This window comes from Amphibalanus amphitrite, unplaced genomic scaffold (assembly GCF_019059575.1).
Source record: "Amphibalanus amphitrite isolate SeventyFive unplaced genomic scaffold, NRLGWU_Aamphi_draft 000058F_arrow, whole genome shotgun sequence".
NCBI classification, from domain to species: domain Eukaryota; kingdom Metazoa; phylum Arthropoda; class Thecostraca; order Balanomorpha; family Balanidae; genus Amphibalanus; species Amphibalanus amphitrite.
This window is the reverse complement of record NW_024881554.1, coordinates 1,078,732-1,097,527: the sequence shown is the minus strand read 5'-3', so window position 1 is coordinate 1,097,527 and position 18,796 is coordinate 1,078,732.

Below are 18,796 nucleotides of genomic sequence, written 5' to 3'. Positions count from 1 at the left end.
TAGTTTGAGCTTCATTCGTTAAGTAGGAACAAGACGATGCTTCTTTTGAGCATCGTCACTAAACAAGCCGCCCTCGTTTTGACATTGTTTTTCGTTATTATTGTTACTAGGTACTTTGTTATCATACACAGCATTAACGAGGACCTGCTTCCAAAACAAGGCAGAAACGCTCCAGCTATTTTTGGGACATGGTAAAAACTAACCGACACCTGGTAACTGTCATCTGACGAACACAAAACAAGCCAGGGGCTCGCAGCGTGTGTCAAAAGTAGGATGCAAAACTAGTCTGTACCCCCGACATTTAGCGTTGAGAATCATTTGACGAGGGGCTAGTCAATATTTTTTACAGTGTATGTAACAAAGGTGATAGGATCCTTGCTTTCATCCACGCAGTGCGCCTTTTCTTCCAAGCATTAGGTAAGTTTTGCTGAGAGCATACCGGATGCCGATCCTTGCTTCACACACAATACATGCGCGTCAACATTGATGGTTAGGTCTGCGTCTGTAGAGCCTTCTCGCCTTTTCAATCAATATGGAAGTCTTTACATCCACATTGCACAATGCTAGGGAAATGTAACACCGCCATGAACTCTCATAGATACTTTGTTATATTGTATAAACAGGGGCACCATTGACGCCTCACCATACATGGGGGTATCTGTATATTCAGGAGCCCTAATATAATTCACCGCCGTTGGGTCAGCTGCGGCGCGCAGGTGACCTTGGGTTTGTTGAACTGACGGCACCGCGGTCAGTGAAATGGACCGCGCTGCAGACAATGCAACAGACCACGCCAATGCCAGCCTCAGACCATGCCAGGGCCAGCCTCAGACCACGCCAGGGCCAGCCTCGGACCCTCCTCGCGGGCTCTCACGACGAGGTCGGCTCGCGACCGCCCCCGGTTCATGTGGCGACTCCGCATCGGTGTGAAGCGAACTCGGTCTCAGGGGCCGGTGACGGAATTTACCAGTGGTCGTTCACTCGTTTCATGCTTTCAATTTGGGCCCGTCGGTTGGCAGGTCATCCCTGTGATTCCCGTCGGCAGGCCATTTCTGTGCCGTCGCCCGTCGATCCGCCGGGTCTTTCCTATACGCCGTTTGTCCGTCGGTCCGTCGGGTCCTGTCGGTCCCTGTGCCATTCCTGTGCCGTCGGTCCGTCGGCAGCGGCTCGACTGTTCGAGGATCGGTGTGACGTTAATAAGCGGGCGGTGCGGACGGGGCGGGGGGCGGCGGGCTGCGCTCAGTAGCTGTCGGCGTCACTGTCCGGGTCCGAGAGGGCCAGTCCGTAGGCGGTGTACAGGGGCTGCTCCAGGTCGACGGCCACGCGCCGGCTGCGGTCCATGCCGAGCGGTCTGCGGGCGGACCGGGGACCTGTCACTCACACATGGTCCCGGCCGAGACCGGCAGGCGCAGCTGCCGCCGGGCGAGCTCCGGGAACAGCTCCGAGCCGGACTCTAATACAGTCAGCAGAGGGCAGAGCAGTGGAACAATGCCACAAAGACCGAGATTGTATGAAATCGCTGCTCAGAGTGGCCCTTAAATGCCGGATGGCTGTTATATTATAAAAGGTCGGAATTTCTTTGCTGAACATAATTGAAGGTAAAAATTTTGCAAATGCAAATGTGTGAGGCATACAGCAAACACCTAGCGGCTGTCGACTTAAGCTTCATATATGAAGCTGCCGAGTAAATGAGTATGGATGGAAACAGTAATCCTAAAGGATTACTTTTTGTCTATAAACAAAAAGAGGACGACTGTCACCGGATTATGCAGATAACTACTCACACGTTTCTTGCCGAGAACAGGTGCCCCCAGCGACTCCGCTTGCCGAAGCCGTGCGCGGTGAGGTGGCCGTTGGGCAGTCCGGGTCGGCAGGTGATGGGGGAGGCAAGCATGACCACCAGCAACATGGCCAGCGAGACCAGCATCAGCGTCACGCGCATCCTGGCGCAGAGAGACGGAGCGTGGAGCAGTCAACATGGGGTGACTCCGTCATACGGAGTGGACCGACCACATAACCACAATATCCTTTCGTCAAACTGTATATATTGAAATCGGTTCCCCCGGGTCCTGATGCTATATGAACGTATCAACGACTCCCTAGTGCTACGCAGCACACAAAAGAAGAACATCGATGTGGCAATATATTCGTTTCTATTTGAGCCTTTTCTGTTTTTATATATTCATTTCAAGGAAGGACATGGCGTGTTCGTAATTTCTAGTCGACGAATTCTGCGGCTTTTTTTAATCTGGTAACCGACTGGCGACGCAGCACCAACTTATGTGTGCGGAAGGCTTTGGAAGAGGTGGGCAGTTGTAGTGGAGACCTTTGCTACAGCTATTGAAGTCATTTAGTAAAAGTTACAACACTCATTATGCACATTTTGTCGATGAATTAATAATGAGCTTGCGCAAAAGTGTCGTTACAACCATACCATTCACGGTAAGACATTTTGATCACCTGCAAAATGATGCATTTGGCCTATCAAGGCCATTAAGCTAACTAGTCCCGTTAAGTAAGTAGGGCATACCAAGGTAATTGCGATGATCTAATGCGCACCTATTCCTTGGCTACTCACCTGCCACTGTAAAAGGGAGAGCTAAGGGATTCTTTTTTTTTCTTTTTCTTTTGACTATAGGAGATAGATCATCGTCCTCTTCCCCAGGACAGGCAAGGCAGTAGGTAGCATATGTGGGTAATACCTACTGAGTGTTCGTTAAGTCGCAAGAATTGCCGCTTAGTCTACTCATTTCTTACCGCGCTAACTTCGATTACATGAGGCTAGCTTTGAGCTCCTATCTCAATTTCCCGCGGAAAAGTCTGTGATTCGTGACGGTGTGTTTTAACACCCCTTATTTTCACGCATATTTGAACGATATTACTTTTTTACTTTGGCCTTCGCCGATCTTATCGGTGCTTTACAGACGCCACAGCCGAGGGGAAGGGCGGGGCTCAAGCTCCGCTTTGCACCTGTAATTGAGATATAAGCTTCACGGAAAAGGAGCATAGGTACGCATCGCCACGAGGCGTGCAGCGACTGGCGCCCAATGCTAAGGTCTCAGGTCAACTGAGGTCAAATCAAATGCCCAAAGGAGGGATTCGGTATTGGTGAATAACTTCGCCCAAAATCATTACACAAAATTTAAACAAATGGATGCAGACTGCAGAGCCTCGATGTTGTCACAACCGTGCTCTTAATGCGTAGGAACGTCGACAGATAAACGTCTTGTTTGAGAGAGGTTAACCAAGGGTGTTGTCACAGATCAATGCCAGGTCAAAGCCACCCAGGTCTCGAAGTTAGTCGGAGGAGGTCATACTGCATACCGTCTTTTTGGCTCCATTAGCCGTTATCACGACGGCTATCTGGTTCACATTTGGTGCGAATTAGGTGCAGATTTGGTCAAATTAGATTCAGTGTGTTTCTTGAAAGTTATCAGTCTGGGTTTCACAGATGCTTAGATATCTCATTTTTCAAATTATCAGACATTATTTTCGGCTAAAACACTTAAATAAATTCATCATCTGAAAATATCGATATTGTGAAAGAGATTTGGTACATATTTGGCCCGATTAGGTACATTGGCCAGGTAGCTCGTCGTGAAAACGGCTATTATGTGCTTTCCTGTCACGCTACACCTTGCACCTTTTTAGGCGCAATTTCAAAAAGTTAAAGACCGAATTCAAAACGTTCACGTGCATTTCGAACGTAAACTTTTTGAATTTGGTCTTTAACTTTTTGAAATTGCACTTAAAAAGGTGTAGTTCAATTTCATCGGCAGTAATTGACAAAAAAAATATGATAACCGTAGTGACATCATATAAGACGTCACACCCATCAACAACACAGAAGTTAAGCATCGTAATTTGAAAAGGGTGTATGAAATCATGAGCTTATGTGCTTGAGTAGTTAAGCAGTATTATTTTCGACGCTAATAAAGCAGTTTCCATACTCCTCCCACTCACTTATAATGGTGAGGTCATGTGAGCCATAATGTGAGCAGCCTGATCTCATGATATTTCAAATTGAAAATCCTTCATAAGAAGCTATGAGTACTCAGAGTTCTACAACGTTCTGTAACGTTCATCTCCCTAGACCGCTGATTCAAGACAGATCTTATGACACTAAACGCATTTTCAGGCCAGGTCAGGTCTTTGACCCATGACGTCATAAGTGAACTTCTGCACGGTCCTCAGATGTCGCAACTTCGCAACGCCCTCAGTGCCAGAGCAGCTTTCAAAGAGAGGTGAAACTTACAGGACCTAGTATCCACCAGAGGTCTCACAACTTGTATATCGGATTTTTCCTAAAGGTCACATGAGGTCAAGTGGGTCACGTGACCTCACCATTACCTATACCCTAAGTCAATGGGGAAAAATGAAAACTGTTATTTTTGCGCTGGGAACAGCCTCAAACTATCCCAACCACACGAAATCGTGATTTCATGCACTCCTTGCAAAGCCTGATGCTCCACTTTTGCATTGTTGACCCTGCGTGACATCATTTATGACGTCAGTAGATCATAGAAGTTTGTCGTCAATAACTCCCGATCGTATTGCGCTAGCGAGTCGGAAAAGCCACCAATGGACTCGGGAAGACCTGCCCAATCGAATTATATCGATATGATCTCCTTTAAGCAACTTCGTGATCTGGGAAGCTCTGACCTGACCTTGACCCAAGGTCAACACCTTTAATTGACCTCACCCGAACAAAAAGTATACCATTCGACGCGCCTGAGCGAGACCAGCACGATGATGCAAAAATCGCAGCACTGCGACCGTTTTTTTTTTAGAATTATTTATCAAAAACCGAGCCTGTGCCTTAGCCCACTTGACCTGACCTCAGAGGTCACCGGTTGACCGGAGATTTTAAAATTGGGTACAAGTCGCTGCGTCTCGTAATAGCACATACGCTCGCTTTTTCCGCGCGAGGCTCTAGCTCCATCAGGGGCGAAACGGCGAAGGGGGTCGTATCAACCGTTATAGCACCAGCCGGAAGCCATCAGTATGACCTCAGTCTTTTTAATTTCCGTCAGCCGGTCTGGCCGCTCTTTGGGAAAGCGGACCTTTCACGGGTAAAATAGCGTGAGATATATACCCGGACAGCTGTTCCCCTTATAGTTAACTAGTTATTATCCACAGGAACAGATATCTTTTATTACGATGCATGTATCTACCAAAATACAGCGACTGGCACCTACAGGGTGTCCCATAAGTTCGTTCTCACCTAAATTTTTACGTTTTTAGGCTCTCTTGCTTAAAGGCACGCTGAAATTGGCTCGTAACTGAGCTTACGTGGTTGCCATGGCTGGTAGAAATATGTTCCACAGTAACTAATTTCTGTAGACAAAATAGTTTTTGCTAGAGAGCCCGTTTCCTACAGAGACGGCTAACGCCGCAACATAGAGGTCTCCGATACGGGTACGTCTCGATATTTAGTCAGCACGTGACCATTCGCGACGATTGAGGGTGATTGAGGCCTACCAGTCAGTAGACAATGTCCATCGCTAACTGGACGCACAGTCAGCAAGTGACGCCGATGATTTGTCGGGAGTTAATCACTGCAAGTTTATCCGCTTTCCAGTCAGCCCTCAGCAGTAAGCCAAGTGGCCAAAACTGTGTGGCGCCAAAGTGGCCATCAAAAAGGTCAAAGGGCTAGAAAGTTGGCAAGCAGACTTTTCAGGATGGATTACCAGCTGTCTAAGAGTGTTCTTTCGGGGTACATAACTCAAGGTGACTTAAGCTTTGCTTACTGGAGGGCTCAAAACAGTCAAAAACGTCTTAAAATGGCCAAACATGAGTTTCGTTATGCCTGAGGCTAAAAACACTAGAGGGCTGATGACATCAACCAGGTCATCTGAACTAACTAGTCCATGTTCGAGATGAAACACCCGTCCAAACCCGAAAACAACCCCATAAGGGCGAAGGAGGAGGCCTCCGTTTCGTCCCGTTATGTTCCTATGCAAAAGGCCAGGGTCGCGGTATTGTGGGGTTATAGGCGTCCAGACGCTGACCAGGTTGCGATTGGTGTTCCAGAAACAGCTTTGGGAAGCATAATGCTTTTCCAAGAACATCTAGGAGGAGTTTCAGCCCTCAAGCTGAACTCGAACCGTGAGTATGAACACATTTATAGAGGAGAAAATGGCATCCGGGAGGTCGTAGGCCCATCTTCAGGCAAGACAGTGCATCAGTGCACAGGTCAAGCAAAGCTTAAAAGCGGTGCAAGGAGACTGTGACAGGCGTTTGTGGCAAGATCACATGCCAAGCATCTCATCGGATCAAAATTTCATAAAAATGTGTTGGCTATGCTGAAATTTAGGCTCGTCGAAGCGTAGCGCTGTTCCAGCCTCGAGGAGCTCACGGCGCATGTCAAGCCAGTCTGGGTTAACTTTAAGCCTGCTATGCAGCCAAACATGCCGGTTGGCATGCCGCAGCATGTTTTCATGTGTTTGCCTATTAAATGGGGAGCACATTGAGGGGTCATAAATATATCAAAACGCAATGTACTCTGTTTCACATGCAAATATAATGTGAGAACGAACTTATGGGACACCCTGTATATATGAACTGACCTTCAATCACAGGACACAAACGGTCTTCTCGTGACATCATAGCTGTTGCATTGCGTGACATATACCATATGCAATGCTCGCACGCATAATGCATATGGTATATGGAGACCAATTTTTGAAAAGCGATAATGTGAACACATATATATTGCACAAACCGGTTTCGATATCACTTCATCAGTGTGCAAATACATAAATAAAACACACAAAATACAAAACGGAGACGAAATAGGTACAGCACGTACAGCAGAGCAAATTAATTTCAAATACATTCATATGACCTCATGTGATTGAGATCCCAAGACGCTTCCGCACCAAAAGAACGGCTAAACTTTTTCCCAATCGTATGTCACCAGCTTTGGAATTTACACACAAACAAGATTCAATGAGGGACGATTCGATCGTTTTTCTATCGGACCTACTTAACTTATCTCGTATGATCTCAGCGCGATCCCAATCAGGTAGACTACCACACTTTTCGGCATGTTTCACCATTGCATTGTTAATATTGTGGTTCCTAAAATCTCTCTTGTGCTCCGTTAACCTGTTCTTAAGCCCTCTCGACGTTTCACCGAAATAAGGCTGTGTACACCCCTTGCACGGTATTTTATACACTAAACTTGTTTCACTACGGTCACACTTTTTCTTTTTTGCTACAACCTGACCAATCTTCTCCCCAGCCTTTTCAACAATCTGAATATCGGAGCACTTCAACATCTTTGATAATGCTTCACAATTCTGTGGCCTGGGTACAACAACTATAGCGTTCTTTGTCTTTCCGTTTGTTTCGTTTCCCGTCCTATTCCTGATCCTTTTTGCCTTATTATAGCATTCAATTATGAATGCCCTGGGGTACCTCAAACCTCTAAAAACGTCAGTGATATGATCACATTCTTCCTTCAGATTTTCGGGACTACATATTCTCATCGCTCTGAGGAAGAATCCAATCACTACCCCCGATTTCGTTCTCCTGCTATGAGCTGAAAAGAAATGAATATAGTCCTCTTTGTTTGTGATTTTCCTATAAACTTTGTATCTGATGCCGCTGGGCGTCCTCTCAATATGGACATCTAAGAAAGGTAAAGTATTGTTAGTTTCTTCTTCTAATGTAAACTGGATCCTCCTTTCCACAGCGTTCAGCTCAGCTAACTTTTGTACCTATTTCGTCTCCGTTTTGTATTTTGTGTGTTTTATTTATGTATTTGCACACTGATGAAGTGATATCGAAACCGGTTTGTGCAATATATATGTGTTCACATTATCGCTTTTCACAAACGTCAAACTGTCATACCACAGACCAATTTTTGCTTGACAGTGGTTTGCCCGTATGTATTGGGAGAGTGGTGAGAAAGTTATATAAGAATGCTTGAGACATTATCACATTCCAATGATTTAACCAACATGGGCAATATCCAATAGATGGCCGTCTCGCTCCAGCAGGTATCCGTCTCGACCGGCAAGTTTCGGTAGACATCCCTAACTATTAGCGGGTTCATTAGCGAGTCCATGCCGGGGAGTCGCTGTCCAAATGCTCAGGCCCGGTTCGTATTGAACCCCTCTCTTTCTATGTGACACTTATCGGAAAGGGAACCCGACAGATGGGTTCATATAAACACCCTAACACACCTCACTAACGTTACCAAAAGTGTCCCCTTTGAATAAGGGGCACTTTGGAAAAGTTACAATAGCCTACTAGCCCAGCCCTATTCCTTCACTATGCGGCAGCATAACTCGTTCGGAGACCTCAAGTTTGATGACATTTATGTCTTCATTTTTAATGTCCGTACCAGATTTGATGGCCCATCTAGGCACAGCTGATTCATCAAACGTGCAGTGACACTGTGTCATCGTGTCAGTGTCACTGTGTCAGTGTCACTGTGTCAGTGTCAGCTCGGCTGTAGTATCACTATGTCATTGTGTCAGTGTCACTGTGTCAGTGTCAGTTCGGCTCACCTGACGCTGATCTGTGTCGACTACCGCGGCTGCCCCTTTCCAAGTCCAATCCGTCCGGGGTCCCTGTTGTGGTTTAGAGGTGTCCGACACAAGCTCTGCCGTCGGGCAGCTGATCGGACCAGACAGCCGGCAGAGCGGACTGCAGACAGCCGGCAGAGCGGACCGATCGGACCTCGACACCGGACCGGCCGCTGACGAACCAATGGCGGCGCGCACCGCCCGCGGCGCTCTTTTGACCGGCCCGCTCCGACAGAGCGATCACGTGACGAGTAAGAGGTAGCTCATTGGTCGGCTGGCCTCGAGGCATCTGTGGGGGTGTACGAGCCAGCCACGATAACCCCAGAAATTGGACGTCTCTGACGAGTTACAGGCTGTTACAAAGGCCAAACTCGGCTACTAAATGCGTAAACTATTCGGAATGCCGGCTGCAACTGAAACGTTACAACATACGGGAACTGTTCTAGATTCCCGTCAAAAATTAACGAATCATGTTTTATAGCGGCATAAAAGACAGAAATATTTAACGCTTGTTTTAGTAGAACTTATTTCCGGCTACTCCAGAAGACACAACTTTTGGAGTTCTTGTGGGAATATCTACTCAGTGGGCAAGCACTCGTCCACGTTGCACTACGATATATTTGCGTAGGGGAAGTTGGGGGAACGCCGAATACTTTTTTTCTGACGCCCGTAGCACGCAAGGTAGACAACATAAGCTATTCTTGTTGGCGTCATTCGAGAGGCCAGTCTTTTGCCTTTCAAACATACCAGGCGCATTTGATGAATTCGCATACCGTTAAGCGCACAAACTAAAAATATCAAAGAAGTGACTTTTTCGGCGTTGCCCCGGACTGCGGGGAAAGCCGAAAATGGGAGAAATGATCTACGGGGAATGCCGACTTTGATGTTTTGCCACTTTATCTCAAACTTTATCCAGAATTTATCAAAGCTGACACGCGTTTTAAGAGCTTGAGGACGCTTGGTGCACACTGGAAGTTATAATTGTGTGATATAATAAGAAAATGCCAGGTAAATAATTCCTTATAGGTAACAGGCCGTTGTGTCGGTTGAAAGTGTAATTTGTGTGACTAAAAATTCGCGTTGCTATTCTACAGCAGTAAAGTCCAGGTAGCGTGCTTTAACGTGCGTAATTGCACGTTTTCGGCATTACCCCAGCCAGCCATACTTTCATTTGCAGGCCCATAACTTTTCAACGTGCCGTATAAATTTCAAATAGGCAGCACACTTATGCAAAGACATGCTGAAGATCACTTGACCGAATTGGCCAGACAAACGGTAGCATAATGAGTAAGAAATGCAGCTTCAAAGGCGCATGTAGTACAAGGAACGCGTACCTTGAAAACGCTCTTGGCGCCCTCACAGCCGAAGTATTCCGAATGACGACTCGTAACAAACATGCGATAATTGTAGTCACTTAAGCTTCAGAGCATCACTGACAGGTGGCATCCATGTCTTACGGTTTTCGAAATATCTCGAATTTCGGCTTTGCCCCAAACTCCGGCATTGCCCCAACTTCCCCTATAGTGCAACGTGGATATATTTGTACGCACTGCCTACTTTCCTTGCAACTACTGCACAAAGCACATGAAACGTCCCTAAGGCATCGAGCTGGGTTAGGTATGAACCCGTTTTTCAACGGTTGATACCTACAGCACAATAAATGTCTGTTCATATTTCTTATATTTTCGTCATCAATCTAAATTTCAACTAACACATTTCAAATAAATGTAAATGAGCAATTATTCTTTGATCATTGAAGTAACTATTATTACCAGTAAAACGCCTTTTGGGCGAAGAACGAGCGAGCGAGATAGTGAGCCCTGCACGTGCGGAAGGGCGAGAGGGTGCTTCCAACAGACTTGTGCAAAGCACCCTTCTAACCGGTCGCTAGCGGTGTGCCAAATTTGAACGCAATCGGCCCAGCCGTTCCTGAGATCTGAAAGCGGCATTCTGCACGTGCGCACGTGCAAACGGGGTCCAAAATGACTTTTGCACGGCACCCTACTAACTGGTCCCCAACCGTGTACCAAATTTGAGCGCAATCGGCCCAGCCGTTCTCGAGATCTGGAAATGCCCCCTGCACGTGCGCACGTGCAGTAGCACCCTAACCGCAACACATTGGAATGCATTGCCTGGTGGGTGCCTACCTGTATGCCAAGTTTCAGCGAAATCGCCCCAGTAATTACCGAGTTACTGAAATGGGAACAAATTTGGCACCTCTTATTGTTGTATTTTGCACGTGCACTGGGGGTGACCCACACCCATCGAGAGTATCCTATTTTGGGTAGAAGGGATGCTGCTACCCTACAAAAATTACCGCAAGTCAATCGCCCAAGCGGCTGCTGAGATATGAGCCTCTCAAAATCACTACTTTTGCAAAATCGCTTGAACACCCTTCACTTTTCACGTGGCACGTGCCACGACGATCACTGAGATGTATCAAAAGTAGTCAATTACGGGGTAGAAGGGATGGGGCTACCCAACAAAAAAGACCGCAGGCCAATCGGTCCAGCGGTTGCTGAGATATAAGCCTCTCAAAAGCGTTACAGGCCGGGCCGGGCCGGGCCGGGCCGGCCGGCCGCTCATACTGAGATTTTTCCGTTATATTGAAAAGACTCACTTCGCTCGCTGCGCTCGCTCGCTCGTAGCAATTTTTATACAATGGACGCGTCTTAAAGGGACCCTCCCACCTTCAAAAAAGTTAATGAATTGGCACGAAAGTGATGTCGCTCGGTTCAGAAAGAGCGAAAACGAATATCTACCAAATTTCATCGAAAAATATTCACCGGTTTTCAAGATATTAGACTTTTACTTTTGTTTACTTTTTGGGATCTCCGCTGTTCCTAGCGACTTTATTTGAAAGTGCGGCATTTGTTGCGCGCAAAGCAGCATATACCACCGCGTGCTACCAAACGTTTTAGTAAAAGATTTAAAAATCGTTAGATCTCCGCTGACGTCACAAATTCTAAGGGGGCATACCAATGCACTAGCCCCTTAGAATCCGAAAACTGCAAGTTTGAAATTCCATATCTCCGAATTAAAGCATTTGTCGATGTTGTGAGTGCCCAAACCGGTATTTGCAGGCCATGGCCACCAATTTGGCTATCTCAACTCAAAACTAATGTTAAGGTGGGAGTGTCCCTTTAACAAAGCGAACGTGTAAATAGCATTATAAGTGTACTGCGAATGATATATCATAAATAGAACGTAAGACAGCACAAAGAAAGAAGCGCTTTTTGGCGAAACTTCGCTCATTTAGCTGAAACGCCAAGGGCCTGCATCAGATGCTAAAGTACCTAATATTGGTCGTAGCCACCTCTCCCCCCACCCACCCACCCACCCTCTTCCATTGTGGCGTCGAAGGATGCAGTAATGGCAAATGCCGGTTAGGGATATAGCCTCAAATAATAAGTATGCAGGTAACTGGAATTATGAAAATGTTACCAGCTGCCATAGACAGTGAATATTGAGTATACCTACCCTCCACTGATTCACAAGGACGTCTTTTTAACTACCATTGCAAAAATAGCTACCGCCCTAGGAAAGATATCTGCAGAAGATAATTAATCGTGAAATCTTTGAGCAAACAGAGTGGTCGTAATGTGCGTTAATTGCACTCAAATATTGTAAATGAATGAACATTAATCTTCTTCGCAAATGAAATGTGAAATAGAAGTGGCTGATCCTGATTTGATCATATTTCGCTCGACTGGAATTCGAAATTTTAATTCAAGGGAGCATATGCAGACAGGATGTGTTAATGTTGAATTTCCCATGCGACACATGCACGTACATTGCGGAAATTGCTATCACCGAGATGCATCCTCTGCTACTCAGTCATAAGCAGCTGCACTCACCGAGGGAAATAAGGAAATGGACGCATCATTTTCAGTGGAGCGGGAGAGATGTGGATGTATTGTGTCTAGCTGACGAATAATATCTGCAATCATTTCTGGTCTGGTTTTAAAATATAGGTAACAAATACGAGGTATGCTCGCCTCAAAGTAAGGCAACTGGCTTCCTTAAAGGCCGCCCCACACTGGAACTCGCATGCGGGTTGCGAGTTTTCGGGTTTTCGGGTTTCTTCCAGATCAAATAATGCCTACAATCTAAGCTGAGTGACCCACACTACCATCAACAAGCGAGTCTGCATGTTTTTAGCTTGCGAGCGACCTTACATCGCATTCCAAAAGTTAATTTTGAGTAAACATTCGATTTTCCTCGCTGCGAGGTCTGCGAGTTCTGCGAGGTTTGCGGGTTTTTCGTTGGAGTCGAATTTTGGTTCGTTGCGCTGGTATTGCGACTATATGTAATTTTCTGAAGGTGTACCGGCTTCACTGCATTCATGAAGTTACCATAAGGGAGCGGTCTAATCACTCTATGAATTAGCATTATGCCCGCAAACTCAAAACCCGCAAACTCGCAACCCACATGAGAGGTCCAGTGTGGGGCGGCCTTAAGTCGTGTTGTAGTCGGTGTATGTGATGCTAATGTTTTTCGTTCTATGTCCCTTTTTTATATCAACCTGACCCTTCCCAAAATTTGGAAACTGCTTTACCACATCGATCGGCATGACGAGATCATTGTTCGCAAAGGAAAATAACTGAAGCAATATTTGAGCGAAGAGAGTAGCCAGAGCATGTCGTTCATTCGTGGTCCTGGTCAGGTCACTACCTATAACATGAGCCATAGGTAATCATCACGTCATTTTACTATTCTTCTCTGCCGCATAACAGATAACTGCTGCCGAACTCAAGACCAAACACTGCGAATGCCTAAGCAGCCTCATTTTCAAAGCGTGTGAGTTAAAACGTTTGCTGAGAACGACGCAGTGCAGCGCCATATCCAAATTACGAGAGAAGAAAAACGGTGCGAGGTGATCCTGCAGCTGGTGCAGTCTAATTCGGTCCAGTTCAGCGGAAATCAAACAATGGACACACTAAAAATAGAAATTTGAGATGCCTCAGAATGCTTATAATGCTTATATACGCCGCAGCGCTCACAAACATCGTGGCTATGTAGAACCAGCCTGCGTTGAAAACGGGATGGACGGGGGGCACTAAAATTGATTTCGGTTATTCAAAATATTTAGTTGCACTGCCTTTGCGTAGTTAGGTATGTCGAGAAAACATTATTATGAAAGGTGTCATGCCCCATAAATAAGTCATGCCAGTCATGCCAACCAATCCCGTGTTGACACCTATGAGCGCTTCAGCCAACTGCATAAAGAGAAAGATGAACTCCGCGGCTAAATGCCCTAACTAAACAAAACAGAGAAAACAGAGATCTCCACGAACCTAAGCATCTATGGCTGGCAACTTCTATGACCGCATGGGTATTACAAGCCTGCTAATCCGATATATCTTCACCTCACTTTTCGAGACATTCTCGGATTACAACTGCATCCTGAGGCCGCAGTCGGGTGAAAACAACCCTAGGCGAGGATCAACAGACCTAAGTTATGGCGGCACCCCAAGTTGACTCGGCCCGTGCCATTTGCAGACACGCAGTATTAGCATACCGCGAGACGGCGACGGTGCGCTCACACGGCCAAATGGGACTGTTCCTTACATCCGCTGGAATCGAACTCCATCTGAGGCGGCTCCGACTGTCCGCACACGCTCTCCGCGGGGACGTGACAGGCTGAGGAACCGCCGCAGCCCGCCCCGAGGGCACCACAGAGCGGGGGAACAGGACTGTGAGTCTATTTGGACGACAGAAGCGGCCGGGGCGCCGCCGGGACCGCCATTGTGTGCGATCTCACTGCGCGGGTTCACCGCCGGCAATATCTATCACCTTCTCTGAATACACTGGCGGAGGACAGTACAGACGGAATCCCTCAAACTCCGGCTATGAATGTTCGAAAACCGGAAACAATATAGGGGACCGGGGACAATATCCCAATAATTAACGGTTAACCGGCATGACAGTGATAGAACAGGCGTAACATCTGGAGGCGGGGAGGGAGGTGATGGATTTTCCCTTTATCAGATATTTAGAAAAAAGGGAAGCGAAAACAAAATCTACGAGCCACGGCGCGGGTTGAATGTAGCTTTACAGGTATAGCTGCCGCTAACGTTTAAGAGCACACTGGTCGCCAGTAATCCGGTAAGCCACGTACATGCATTCGTCCTGCATGTATGTTTTCGGAAGGTATGTGACCTGCTTCAGAATCATTCGACCTTTTAAAGGGAGATAATGAGCTTTCTTTTTTCTTAAATAAAAATTACTCGACATCTATACTATTTCTACTGTAGTTTCTATAAAATATGAAAATTTCCTAGCACATTTTCGTATGTGAAAAAGGTTTTTATTTTTGCAAAAAAGAAGCAGTACTTGCAGTACTTGTAACACCCACCGAAATGCGTTGTCCTTCTCTATAAAAAAGTCGCAGTATATGGCGCTTTTGTTTCAAACAGCGACGCTTGGGTTTTTGTTTATGTTATCGCCTTGTCGCAGTGGCGGATCCAAGGGGGGTCACATGGGTCATGGCCCCCCCCCCCCCTTGAGGCCCGGGGGCCCAAAGACCTGCCAGGGGCACCACCGGCCTATCAGGGGTATCACAGTCCTGACAGGGGCACCACAGGACCGCCAGGGGCACCACCGGCCTAGCACGGACACCACGGGCCTGGTGCCCCTGGGCCCTGACAGGACTGTAACGCCCCTGACAAGCCTGAAGTGTCCCCGGCAGGCCTGAGGCGCCCCTTGCAAGGCCGGTGGTGCCCCTGGCAGGCCTGTGGTGTCCATGGCAGGCCTGTGGTGCCCTTGCTAGGCCTCTGGTGCCCCTGACAGGCTTGTAATGCCCCTGGAAGGACTGTGGTGCCCCTGGGCCCTGACAAGCCTGAGGGGTGCCCTTGCTAGGCCTGTGGTGCCCCTGGCAGGCCTCTGGTGCCCCTGACAGGCTTGCGGTGCCCTTGGAAGGACTGTGGTGTCCCTGGGCCCTGACAAGCCTGAGGTGCCCCTGACAGGCCCGTGGTGCCCTTGTTAGGCCTGTGGTGCCCCTGGCAGGCCTCTGGTGCCCTTGCTAGGCCGCTGGTGCCCCTGGCAGGCCTCTGGTGCCCTTGCGCCCGGAGAGGACTGGTGCCCCTGAAAAGTCTGAAGTGCCCCTCGGCAGGCCCGTGGTGCCCCTGACAGGCCCAAGGTGCCTCTGCGAGGCCGGTGGTGCCCCTGGCAGACCTCCGGTGCCCCTGGCAGGTCTGTGGTGCCCCTGGCAGGTCTGTGGCGCCCCTGGCAGACCTGTGTTGACTGGTGCCCCTGCTAGATCGCTGGTGCCCCTCACAGACCTGTGGTGCCCCTGGGCCTTGACAAGCCTGAGATGCCTGGCTATGACAGGCTCGTGGTGCCCCTGATAGACCAGTGGTGCCCTTGCTAGGCCTGTAGTGCCCCTGACAGGCCTCTGGTGCCCCTGCTACCCCTGCGCCCGGAGAGGACTATGGTGCCCCTGAAAAGCCTGAAGTGCCTCTCGACAGGCCCGTGGTGCCCCTGGGCCCTGACAGGCCCAAGTTACCCCTGCGAGGTCGGTGGTGCTCCTGGCAGGCCTCTGGTGCCCCTGGCAGGTCTGTGGTGCCCCTGGCAGGCCTGTGTTGACTGGTACCCCTGCTAGGCCGCTGGTGCCCCTCACAGGCCTGCGGTGCCCCTGGAAGGACTGTGGTGCCCCTGCCCCTAGGGGTGCTCATGGGCCCAACAGGCCCGTTGTGCCCCTGACAGGCCTGTCGTGTATACTTGCTAGACCTGTGGTGCCCCTGCTTCCTGGCAGGCCTGTGGTGCCCCTGGCGGGCCTGTGGCGCCCCTACAAGGCCGTAGGTGCCCCTGACAGGTTTGTGGTGTCCCTGGAAGGACTTTGGTGCCCCTGACAAGCCTGAAGTGTCAAGGACAGACCCTTTAGACGCCAGGGTCAAGTTCGTCGGACTGACAACGATTTGCTTACCTGATAACGTTCCTGGTAAGTACTCACTACTCAGCGTCCACAACATATATACACATAGCACATTCATATATACTTGCTTACAATTGGTAAATGTGGTTGTGGCTAAGAGTTAAGATACTGACTAATAATAAAAAATAAAAAGAAAAAAACTGAAAATGGGGGCACCACCAAAATGAAGTGGACGAAATCCGTTGAGTTTTTAATTTTGGGTATAGGTAGGGGCATCACTTCGATTCATGACCCTCCCCTTGGAGTTTTCCTGGATCCGCCCCTGCCTTGTCGTTGCTTGGTTGTAAGGATTCTAATTTGAATTAGAGTTAATTCGGTTTAGAATTAATTAGATTCTAATTCGGGGGTACATAGTGCCCACTCTTCTTTGTTTCCAAGTATTATTTTGCGCCACAAATGAACGGCATGCGCCAGAAACGCGGCCAAATCTTGCGATTGCGAAGTTTCATTATTTTGGCGTCAGAGCCTGAAGCGAAAAATACAAGCATATTTATTTCAAAAAGACTTCAGGTTTGTCGAACGGTGTTATGAGAATTTTGATAACAGTACTGCATAAGTTTTTCAGTGAAGCCGCAAAAGTGTTGCATCTATCTTCTTTTATTGTGCAGTCGGCGGGACCGATTCAAAATTGAGTCGTTGCTACTAAAATAGCAGCATATGGCGTCAGATGATGAACAGGAAAAATAGTTGCGTAAATTTAGACATAAACCACCCCCAAACCATGAATATCTTTTGAAGGCACTATAGACGACCATTAACTAACTAGATGTGATGAAGATCAAATGTAAGGAATACGCTCATTTTACAAAATTACATGCAAGTACCAAAAAGTGATGTAAGTACTTATTCAACGGTCATTTTCAGCGCTCCCCGCTAACGTGACTTCAAGTTGAGATATTTGCGGCAAGGTACCGCATTGAGCAAAATTGTTTTAATTTACATTATAACTTGTTGTGTTTTGTCAGAAAATGGTCCTAACTCAGATTTTGTGGAAAAAGGCAGGGCGTATTTTAACATGTTAACTGGGTCGGCAATTGCCGACCCAGTCACGGAGAATGCCGACCCAGTGACAGCCGTTTGCCGACCCAGTTGCCGCCCCCTCTAGGATGCAGCACGCACATGCAGGCTAGGTGCCGTCATTCATGGTGAGGCTGCTGCCCTCCGAAATGATAATGCCGCCTCTTAAAGTGAAGCAGCCGTCTATAGAAAGTGATGATCCCGCAACTCAATGTGACAGTGCCGCCCCTAAATCTGTTAGTAGCCCAACTCAATGTACCTAATGGTGCCGCCCTTCTAAGCATCTGTGGAGCCCCGCAATGTGATGATACCGCCCCTCAAGAAGATGATGCCGCCCCTTTCAGTATCGGTGGCGCCCCTCAATGTGATGGTGCCGCCCTCAAAGTGCCGGTGGCGCCCCTGAATGTGATGGTGCTGCCCGCCAACGAGTCGGTGGCGCCCCTCAAAATGATGCTGCACCGCCCCTTAAAGTGTTGGCGCCGCCCCTTATAGTGTCAGTGACGCCTTTCGAAGTGTCGGAGGAACCCACCAATATAATGGTGCCGCCCCTCTTGGTATCCATATAGCCCCTCATTGTGATGGAGCCGCCCCTCAAGCAGACGATGCCGCCCCTCAAGAAGATGATGCCGCCCCTGAATGTGATGGTGCTGCCCGCCAACGAGTCGGTGGCGCCACTCAAAATGATGCTGCCGCCCCTTAAAGTGTTAGTGCCGCCCCTCATAGTGTCAGTGACGCTCTTCGGAGTGTCAGAGGAACCCACCAATATAATGGTGCCGCCCCTCTAGGTATCCACATCGCCCCTCATTGTGATGGAGCTGCCCCTCAAGCAGATGATGCCGCCCCTCAAGAAGATGATGCCGCCCCTTTCAGCATCGGTGGCGCCCCTCAATGTGATGGTGCCTCCCTCAAAGTGCCAGTGACGCCCCTAAATGTGATGGTGTCTCCTGTCAACGAGTCGGTGGCGGCCTTCAAAATGATGCTGCCGCCCCTAAAAGTGCTGGTGCCACCCATTACAGTGTCAGTGGCGCCCTTCAAAGTTTTGGAGGAACTCATCAATACAATGTTGCCGCCCTCTAACTTTCTGTAGCGTCCATCCATATACATAATGGTGCCGCTTCTCAAACCATCCGTGGCGCCCCTCAAAGTGATGGTGCCGACTCTTACAGTGTTGGTGGTGTCTCCTCAAAAGTCAAGGTGCCGCCTCTCAAAGAAATGCTGGTGTCCCTCGAAGTGTCGGAGGCGCTCCTCAATGTCATGTTGCCGCCCCTCAAACCTTCCGTAACACCCCTCAACGTCATGGTGCCGC